Source organism: Impatiens glandulifera, chromosome 4, assembly GCF_907164915.1.
Source record: "Impatiens glandulifera chromosome 4, dImpGla2.1, whole genome shotgun sequence".
NCBI lineage: Eukaryota > Viridiplantae > Streptophyta > Magnoliopsida > Ericales > Balsaminaceae > Impatiens > Impatiens glandulifera.
Genome location: NC_061865.1, coordinates 52,268,756 through 52,280,494, shown reverse-complemented (window position 1 = coordinate 52,280,494; position 11,739 = coordinate 52,268,756).

Sequence of the window (11,739 nt, the reverse complement as noted above, 5' to 3'; positions counted from 1 at the left end):
AATTGATAAATATTTATTATTTTAATTTATAATATAATTCTAAATGCATATTTTTAATAAAAATAATTTTAGTATTAAATTAATATTATTAAATAATATAATAATTAATGTTATTGTTTAAAATGCTTTAATGTTTAAATTGATTTTCAAATTTAAATCTTCAATTATATTACTCTTAGGAATATATATATATATATATATATATATATATATAATTTGACTTAATCAAGGATGGAGATAAAAAATGGGAGATATTTATATAATCTTTTAAGCTATAACATTATGTAATACTTTAATAATTACAATTCTATCGTTTTGAAAACCACTCAATCCATATAGTTTTGTATAAGACTGAATATTATGTAATAAAAAAATCATATTGAAATGCACAATTATGTTTTTTTTTAGCAAAATCAATGAAAAAATTAATTAAGGTAGATGAGTAATATGTACATGGTTTTGAGCGCAATTAAATAACTCTTTATAATTTACTTGATATATTAATTTAATGTAAATTTTAATAAAAAAGTTAATTTTAAGATTTTATTATATTTAAAAGAATTAAATATGAAATTACAAGTAATATTTGCAAGTGATCTTTTACAGTTGCATGTAATGGTTCAGTTCCTACTTATCAATGTAATTGAATCTCTTGCATTTATACGGATTGACTTATATGTTCCCATTCTTAATAACAAGGGAGAATATAGTAATTGAATATAAAGTTAGCATTAAAAAAATTGTAAAAATTATAAATTATATATATTTTAATATTCATCTAATTTTTCCATAATGGTAAAATAATTGTTTAAATAATTATATTCAAACAACAAAATAGAAAATAACGTGGAGCACAACCCGTGGTGTGATTGTAAACGTGTTTCAATGAATATGTATTATATATATACACATAAAACAAAATTCATAAAATTTAATAAATAAGAAATATATATATATATATATATATATATATATATATATATATTTAACATTATATTTTAACATATTTTAAATAATTGATAAATATATATGTTTTTATACAAATATTTTAATATTAAATTATTATTATTATTAAACAAAAATAACAATTAATATTATTATTAAACAAAAATAACCATTGATATTATTTTTTAATAAAAAAAAATATTTATATTATTTTTAAAAAATATACTATTAAATAAAAAGATTGGAATAAAAGAAATAAAAAATAATAATAACAAATTAATAAAAAAAAGTATTTAAATTAGAAAAGAACTAAAAATATATTTAACTAAATATTTTTATATTTACAGATGTATTTCATATTTATTTATTATTATAAAAAAATTCAAATAAAACACTATACATTTGAAAAGTAATTTTTTATTTAATGAAAATTCTTAAAAAAAATATTAATTACTGTTTTATTTAATTATATATATATTAATTTTAAATAATTTCTAATATTTATCCAATTATCTTTTATAATAATATTATTTTTCTTATTTAAAAAAAATATTTATTTAATATTTTATTTAATAAATATTAAAATTTATTCAATTTGGTGCTTAATTAATCAAAATTAATATATATATATATATATAAGAAAAATCTAAATAATTAGTTAGGTGATATTTTAGTATTTTAAATTTTAAATAAAAATATTAAAAGGTAATATTATACCCTAATAAAAGTTTATATAATTTAATTAGTAATTTAATCTACTTAATGCACTGTTTATACCTTTTATATTTTATGTGTAGAGTTCTTCTAAGTAACAAAAATTAAATTCAAAACTTATAAAAAAAATTATATAAATTTAAATATTTGATACATTTAAAAATATATGTTTAATTAAATTAATTTTTTATGTACTAAAATTAATTAAATTTAAAATAAATTGTTTTTATTTAAATTAATTATAATACATAAATAAAGTTTTGTTTATATCTCTACCTTATAATGCACCATAAATATGCAGTTTAATTAATTATGTCAATCTAAATTATATTTAATTTTGTTGAAAACTAATGATGCAAGTAATATTTGTTCAACCGCTAAACCCTTCCGTGTGGGCACCCCCAAATTAATAAAATAAAATATAATAGCACAAACAAGTTTATATTTATATCATTATATGTTTTAATATACTGATAAAAAAATAAATATAAAAAAATATAAATAAAAAATAAATTTTATAAAATTATTTCAATCATAAACAAACAGTAATTAAAAATAAATAACAAAATTTTACCTATCTTCAAATTTATTTTTCACATTTTTTTTTTAATTTAGAATATTAACATAATTTTTATATCATAATATACTTTAATTTACAACATTTTTTTTTAATGAGAATCAACAATTGATGTCTTAACCCTCTTAAAATTTGAACTATCATAATTAGTTTAATATTTTTTTTTAAGAATAAAATAACACATTTTTAAATATAAAAATAATATTTATTTTTAACATAACAAAGACGGTTCGACAACATAAACTTTTTTTAAAAATCTCAAAATGAAAATTTTAAGTTGATAGGTCATATCAATATTGTTACAAAATCAAGAAAATTACAACGAGATGCAATCAATATTAAAGAGTCAAAATTAAAAAACCTTAGTGTATAAATTTTAAAAAACTGAAAAGAAAAAAAAAATGGGACAACGGATTAAGTATTTAGTCCCAAACACACTTAACTATTTAACTAGGAATAAATAAATACCCAAAATGACTTGAATCTTATTTTGGTCTACAAAAGAAAATGTTGACCTAAAATAGAGATCTAACCATAAACCAAATACAATCAAGTTAAATTATACTCTCTCTTGATATAAACAATAAAGTTAGAGATTCAATAACATAAGTATCTAGACTTGTAAACATAAATGAATGTACATCAACAACAACAAAGAAATATCTCATCTACAATGTAAAAAAGTATTTAAGATAATTACTGTCGTTACGGCGCTGGAATGTATCACTCCATCTGTAAATCATATTTTTTCGTTCATAAATGGACTTGAGGTGGATCTGGACTTATTTGGAAGCCATGGTTGTTTCTCTCTCTTAGCTCGGATAACAGTAAACACCTAATCAAACCCTAGTCTTCATTTAAAAAGAAAAGAATCACTTGAACATGTACCACATTATTTAAAAAATCACACTTTTTTATTCCGATATGGACTCAACTGTCAACATCACCTATATATTGGCTTATTTTGGCTTATTTGGTAGTCAATGTTCAAGTACTGTTATCTTCCATGGTTGTTTCTTCCGAAACCACTAATACACTACCTTTATTTAAGAAAAACTAATCAAAGTTTTAAATTTATAGTGAAATGTAAATGGACTACATAGATTCATCCTACTTGTTGAGGTTTTCTTTGCCATTGCGGACGGGTTTTAAATTTCGGGTAAACGGGTTAGAGTTTTCTAATATAAAACGGGTTAAAGTATAAATACTTTTTTGGGTATTTTTCTCATAATATAGTAAGGTTGAGAGAGAGTGAACTGATCAAGAGAGAGAGGTTGGGGGTGATTTTGATTGTGGAGGATTTTAATCATTCATAGTTTAATCACTTTTTTCATTTGAGAGCATGTATACTATTAACATTTCTTTAATTTAGTGAAACTTATCCCTCTCGTGGACGTAGATCGATTTTGACCGAACCACGTATATTGTGTTGTTATTGCTTTGTGCTATTTCAATTCTTGGTAATCTGTTTGTCGTCAGAGACGATTTGGAAACTGATTTATTACAAGTTTGATTTCTAAGAAGATCCGTAATTTTACTGTTGCAAAACCTAACACTACCCGGATCACTAAGGACAACGCGTGACGTGATGGCTACCTCCAATTATTTAGATTTTATTTAAGTGAACTCGAATAATTTGAATTGAACAACAAATTAAACAAAACTAAACAAACTGAAGAGGAAGACTAAATAAAGATAAAAAAAAATTTGTTTAATAATTTTTTTAAACAAAAACACATTTTATCAAATTCTCATATACAAATATTATTATCATTTTAGTCTTATATCACCATATCTCCTCCTTTAACTTTTTTTCATTCCTATATATATATATATATAACCAATGACCATTGTCATTTGAGTCTTGAGTCTTACCAACATATCCTTAATCTTATACATACCACCATCATTTTTATACTCATTTTAGTTTTATATCACCCTATCTTCTCTTTCATTCTCTTCATCCCCATATATATATATATATATATATATATATATATATATATATACCACCCTATCATTGTCATATCAACATATTTTAATCTCATATATACCAACACCAAGTACCTATTTAAATTTGGGTTAAGAAAGATTCAAACCCATATTCTCATAATATTTGTGTATGCATATATATATATATATATATAAATATATATATATATATATTAGGTAAGTTTTTGACCATTTATTTTAAATAAGTGGTTATATATATATATATTATAAAATAATTAATATAAATATAATTATTATTATTATTATGTATATATAATTATTTATTAATATATTATTATATAGATTATAAAATAATTAATATAAAATAATTAATATGTATATATTTAATTATTTATTAATATATAATTATATAGATAGTAAAATAATTAATAAAAATATAAAATTAAATAATATTAATAATAATAAATTACAATATAATAAATATGAAAAGAATTTAAAAATATATAGATTAATAAAAATAAAAGTATATGAGTTAGGATCTAGATCGCCGCTAGAGGACCGGGGGTTGGACCGGTTAGCGGTTCTCACTCGAATGGTGGTGGTTAATCTGGTTAGAGATTAACACCGGGGTTTCAATACTACACAACCTGTCACAAACCCTTGAACTAGGTTCAAGTGCGGAAGAGGTTTGCTTTCAGGTTGAAGCGGCACGCTTGTATGATAAGCAGAATCGGTATTGTATAATGGAGGTTTGAAGTTTGATGGGTCGGCTTTGGTAACTTGGAAGTACGGCTTGGATAGGATTAAGTCGGTTATAGTGGTATAAGTCGGTCTAATAATGAAACCGGCAGACAGTAAATAACAAGACAGATTTTATGGATGTTCGGAGATAAAACTCCTACGTCACCCCTTCCTCTCGAAACCGCGAGAAGGATATTCACTAAGGAATACAAGTACAAACCGATCGAGACTTATTTCCTGCTCGATAACACTCTTACAATTTACACCGAAATTGTAAAACACACTTTGATTCTAACACTTAGGCTTTCTTAGAACAACACGGTCTTATTACTTGTAGAATAAATGCTCTTAGAATTTCTCACTTGTCCACTGTGTCGCTTGTTGTCCCGCATTTACTCTTCTGCAACTACCTCCTTTTATAGGTGAAATATGCCAACGGTCATATTTCACTGCCTTGAATCTGATTGGCTGATCAGAGGTGCAGTGATTCAGTGTTTCAGAGGTTCAGACCTGCGGTCGTTTCCTCAGACCTGATGGTCAACCTCAGACCTGGTGTTCTGTCTCAGACCTGGCGGTCTGTTCTTCCGGTGTGTAAGACAAACCTGTCGGGTTTGTCTTTTACTTGATGTAGGCACTGTCTGTTGGACAGTTGTCTGTACTTGGAAGATTTCCTTTCTGTCTTATCCCGAAGTGGAAAGATCCGGTAGTGCTGTCTTCTGCAGCCTACAGTCTTTCCTCAGACTTGCATGAATATGAAAGTGTTCAGTCTGTTCCTTTGGTATCGTTCTCAACAGATACCCGAAATGTCTTCTTGTACTGGTCGGTCATTTGACTTAGCCGAAAGGCTTTTGGTATGAGTGATGTAACCGGACTTCTTCCGGTTATTCCTCTGTCTTGTGGATGATCGGCTGTTTGATGATTCCGGTTTTGAGCTTTGGCCGATCCTTTCTTTGTGCGGTCACGTTCCGAATACTCTTGATCGGTTTGGTAGCTTGACCGGTTAGGTTTCTTTAGTCGGTTCTCTTGTTCATCCGGTCCGGTTCCTTGTTCCTGCATGAGAAGTTTATTTAAGTTAGGTTTATTTGAACCGGTCTGATTTTATCTAACAATTTCTCCCTTTTTGATTATTTTATTTAAAATTATCAAAACTATGTAAGTTTGCAACCGTAGGCCGGTTGTTTTGTTTGTCCGGTTTTTGAAAATGACTTAGGAGAATTTTTCGAAAAATTTTGAGAAAAAATTTGGAAGAGTCTTTATCTTTTATCTTATCAATTTCTCCCTTTTTGATTATTTTATTTAAAATTATCAAAACTAAGTAGAAATGCAAAAGAAGGCCGGATTCAAAAATAGCTTTATATTGTTATATATATAGATGACCGAAAGAGACAAAATATATAAAAATACTAAGGCCATTAAGAAAAGAAAGATAGTTCCTATTCAGAGTCCGTGAAGTCATAGATGCTCTTCTTTTTCTTCGGTTGCTGTCGACCGGTCGTTTCGGAAGATCCTCCTTCTTTCGCTTTTTCGGCGCTGAAGCGGATGCGGCCGCCTTTTTCTTCTTATTTTCGGCTGCGAATTCGTCCAGCTTCCGTTTCTGCCTGTCCAACCGCTCAGCATCTTCCACTGCTTGAGCGGCTACTTTCTCAGCAAAGCCTGGGAATATGGCCCCAGCCTTCTTAATTCGCGCGGCTTCCTCTTCCGCTTCGGTCAGTTGAGACGATCGCGGCGCCTCTTTCTCCTTACCAGCTTCGGCGTCCAGCGCATCCTGGACCCTTTTAGCCACTTGAGCATCAGCTGTTACAGCCGCGTCGTCCGCGTTCACCTTAGCCCTTAGAATTTCGGCCATTTGTTCGGAAAGCGCCTTCACTTCGGCCACGAGATTCCCATTTATCTTCTCGAGTTCGGAGACCTGGTTAAGTGTCGTGCCGACCAGATCCTCACCCATCGCAGTCAACCGTTGTTGCGGTTTCTTCTCCTTCAAGCCCTCTCGAACCGCCTATAAAATGGGTCGGTTACTTCTTTGGTGAGCACCTGAGCTTGGTTCAAACCTTCGCCGGGACAGGTTGGTACTCCAAGCTCCACGAGGAGACAGCTTAGCTGGGGAATGAAACCGACTGATCGGGTGCCGATCATCCAGATAAGGATGTCAAAAAGCACCCTGGACCAGTTGACCGGTGTGCCAGTGATTATAGCCGCCATCATGTTGAAGTTTGAGTCACTGTAGGTGTTGGTGACATCCCTACCAAAGATGCTCTTGCCGATCACGTCTTTGAGAAGCTGATATTCAGCTCTCAAACATGATTTTGCCCCGTGGTCCTCAATCGGTTCGTCAGACCGAGAAAAGGCGACGCAGACTTCGGCTTTTACATCCCCAGGAATGTCCAGATCTGTGATCCCGTGCCTTGGCAGGCTATGACACCGAGCAAACTCCCGTTCTGTGAAATCGAAGACAATGCCTCCCACTTTGGATTGGATGTGGGTATCAAAGTGGGGGGTGCCCCGAAACACCCTTGTATTGTGGAAGAACTCCAGAACGGATTCCGGATAGATGGAATGTTTATCATCTAAGAAACACTGGAGACCGGTTTCCTCCAAAGATTTTATCATCCTATATATCTCATATTGGTCTGTGGAAGAGCAGGATTGAAAATCAACCTGAAGGATGTTGGGAAACTGAGACATTTTGTGCCTTAGTGAGAGGATATTCTTTTGTCTTGTGAGTGTTGTGGTGAATGTTTGCTTCTCTTAAATACTAGTTTAGGGACTATCCTATTGTCCAGGCATTAAATGAGATGATATGTATTAACTGCAGGATAAGAGATATTGCATGAAATAGGCATGTTTGCAGTCTAGGTGTCGGTCATAGGCCTGGACTATGAAAGATATCAAAAGATCTTCACGTCTTTTTAGGCGCGACCATATTACTTTGAAAAGGCAATGTTTCAGAACAGATATCTACAAGCATTGATAGTTATTCCACTTCTGTGTGAAATTCAAATAATCTAGGATGACCTGCTTCCGAACCGGTCAGTCATCAGTTGCTCATCCCGATGCGGTTATTTGGTGTATGCACCAAGTAGCCGGTCGGTTTACTCTGTCTGATGAACTGGGCGGTTCTTCCATAGGTATCTTGAAAATTCAAAAATCAACAGTTTAGGAGGAACTACCAGTTTTATCTGTCTGAACCGGTTCCCTTTAAGCATACTTAGGAAGGATCTGATTAATGTCGGTTAGACCGAGAGTTAGTCTGAATTGAGAGAACTTAGCTTCCTGTAGAGGCTTTGTGAAGATATCGGCTACTTGTTGATCGGTCAGTACGTACTCCAGCCGGATATGCTTCAGCGTGACATGTTCCCGGATAAAGTGATGCCTTATGTCGATGTGCTTGGTCCTGGAGTGGAGAACCGGGTTGTAGGTTATTGCTATGGCACTCGTGTTGTCACAGAATATCGGGGACTCTTCGGCTATGACACCGAAGTCCTTCAGCTGTTGTTGGATCCAGAGGAGTTGAGAGCAGCAACTTCCGGCCGCCAGATATTCAGCCTCCGCAGTGGATGTGGCCACCGATGTTTGCTTCTTGCTATGCCATGAAACAAGCCGGTCACCTAGGAACTGACATGTTCCGCTGGTGCTCTTTCTGTCAATCTTACAACCTGCATAGTCTGCATTTGAGTAACTTGTTAGATTGAAGGACGAGTCCTTTGGGTACCACAGACCGACATCAGGAGTGCCCTTTAGATACTTCAGTATCCTTTTTGCGGCTGTGTAGTGGGATTGTTTGGGATTTGCTTGGAATCTTCCACATACACCGACTGCAAACAGAATGTCCGGTCTACTCGCTGTCAAGTATAGGAGGGAACCGATCATGCCCCGGTATGCAATATGGTCTACCGATTGGCCCTCATCATCCCTGTCCAATTTAATTGATGAGCTCATTGGAGTAGCCGCCGAGGAGCAAGTGTCCATTCCGAACTTCTTTAGTAGCTCCTTGGTGTACTTAGGTTGGCTTATGAATGTTCCTTCCTTGAGTTGTTAAACCTGAAGACCTTTTGAATTGTCATCGAAGGTGATTAGAGCACCGGTTGCTGATCTGATGTCGGTTAGCAAATTGCTGTTTCCGGTCATGTGCCTGGAGCATCCGCTGTCCAGGAACCATTCAGAGTTTCCTAGCCGTTTCTTTGGGTCCTGCAAAATGTACATATTTACAACTATTTGGTACCCACATTTACTTGGGTCCACATGCGATTAGTCCCTTAGGTATCCAGACCTTGATAAACCGGACGGTCTTCTTTGCTAGGGTCTTAACTGTCCTTTTGGCACTCGGTCTCGTGTATTTTGGTTTTCCTTCAAATGTCCTAAATGGTAATGGTCTTTGGTTTGGTGATCTATGGTTTGTCCTACGCGGTTCAGGAAAGGCTTTCTTATATCTGAGGATTTCGGCTTTTCTTTTCACAGGGTCAAGCCATGAATCGGTTGGACCAACATATTCGTATTTTAGCTTTTCTTCCCTATAATATGCGGTCTCCTCTTCTTCAGCGGTCCAGGAACTCTTAAGAAATTTTATAAAGGGAAGGTTTCCTCTTGTAAGCCTTACTTTCTCTACGGGTTTTCGGTCTTTAGAGCTATTCTCTGTGTATCCTAGGCCACGCTTACAACGAGGATGCCTGTAGTGTCTATTCAAGTTCTTTACTATATCACTAGATTTCTTATAGGCGGCCATCTTATATTGAAGTCGGGCATTCTCTTCCTCGGTTAGTTCTCTAGTCGGTTCACTAGATTGTTCGGTCTTAGGATCTAACTTGGTTTCTAGAGTGTGGATATCATCAGGTTGTATGACTTCCGGTTCAGTTATGATGAGTACTTCTGGTTCTGTTGGAATAGGTATTATAGGATCGGTTCTGATGTTGAGGTGCTTAGGTAGCATGGTTAGTAGGTTCTTATATTCTTCTACCATGTCATTCAATGCATTGTATAATTCATCCTTAGTAAATTCTTCACAAGGAGAGTCAAATACCTGTTCCTCATTTGCCATGAGACATGTGAGGTCATCGTCACTGTCACTGTGAGCCCATAGACTTCCTCCATCGTCGGCTATCAGTGCTTTCGGTACTTCACTTCCTTCACCGATTTGTTGATAGTTGTTCCGGTTATTTTGGTAGTCCGGTTTCTAGGTATCTCTCATCGGTTTCCTGCATTCCCACTTAAAATGTCCCAAACAGTTACAGTTATAACATCTTACATTGGATTTGTCACCATAGTAGTTGTTCGTTGGTTGGCTTCTTTTCATGAACCTCCCAAACTTCTGTGCAAGCATTTCCATGGCATCCTCAGTGAACTGTTCGGCGGTTCTGATTGGTACGGGTGCAGGGGCCGGTGCCGGTGTAGGTGCAGGAGTAGGTGCAGCCGGTTCTGTAGATGTGATTAGTGCTCTGGTTGATGTTGAGGCCGATACTTCCTCTTCAGTTCTAGATCTCATCTCGAACTCATATGCCTTAAGATCTTCGAATACATCGTGTAGTTTCATCTTTCGTAGGCTCTTTGATTCCCTCATTACCATTGTTTTTATGTCCCAAGTACTTGGAAGAGATCTCAAAGCTTTCATAATGACCTCTTTGTTATCATACTTCTTACCCAGAGATGCTAATTCATCCAGCACACCAGTGAACCGGTCACTGTATTCTTTCATAGTTTCTCCTGGTTTCATTTTGATGCTTTCAAACCTCTGTGTGGCCACCATTATTTTGTTCTCCCTTGTTCGTTCATTTCCCTCAAAGATCTGGATAACCGTGTTTCATGTCTCCTTTGCGGTTTTGCAGTCTCTGATCTTGCAGTATGTGTTTCTGTCCACACTGTTGGAGATCCGGTTTCTTGCATGATTATCCAGGTTGTTTCTTCTTCTATCTTCAGCGGTCCATTCCTTTCTGTCCTTATCAATGAATATCGGTCCTTCGGTCAGAATGGACTCCATTTCGTCATCCAATGTGACTAAGTGCAGGTGCATGCGTGCCTTCCAGTTGGCAAAGTCATCACCTTCTAGCATTGGAGGCCTATCTTGATACATGCTTGCTTGAGTATTGAAACTAACTGCTCTGATACCAATTGTTAGGATCTAGATCGCCGCTAGAGGACCGGGGGTTGGACCGGTTAGCGGTTCTCACTCAAAGGGTGGTGGTTAATCTGTTTAGAGATTAACACCGGGGTTTCAATACTACACAACCTGTCACAAACCCTTGAACTAGGTTCAAGTGCGGAAGATGTTTGCTTTCAGATTGAAGCGGCACGCTTGTATGATAGGCAGAATCGGTATTGTATAATGGAGGTTTGAAGTTTCATGGGTCGGCTTTGGTAACTTGGAAGTACGGCTTGGATAGGATTAAGTCGGTTATAGTGGTATAAGTCGGTCTAATAATGAAACCGGCAGACAGTAAATAACAAGACAGATTTTATGGATGCTCGGAGATAAAACTCCTACGTCACCCCTTCCTCTCGAAACCGCGAGAAGGATATTCACTAAGGAATACAAGTACAAACCGATCGAGACTTATTTCCTGCTCGATAACACTCTTACAATTTACACCGAAATTGTAAAACACACTTTGATTCTAACACTTAGGCTTTCTTAGAACAACACGGTCTTATTACTTGTAGAATAAATGCTCTTAGAATTTCTCACTTGTCCACTGTGTCGCTTGTTGTCCCGCATTTACTCTTCTGCAACTGCCTCCTTTTATAGGTGAAATATGCCAACGGTCATATTTCACTGCCTTGAATCTGATTGGCTGATCAGAGGTGCAGCGATTCAGTGTTTC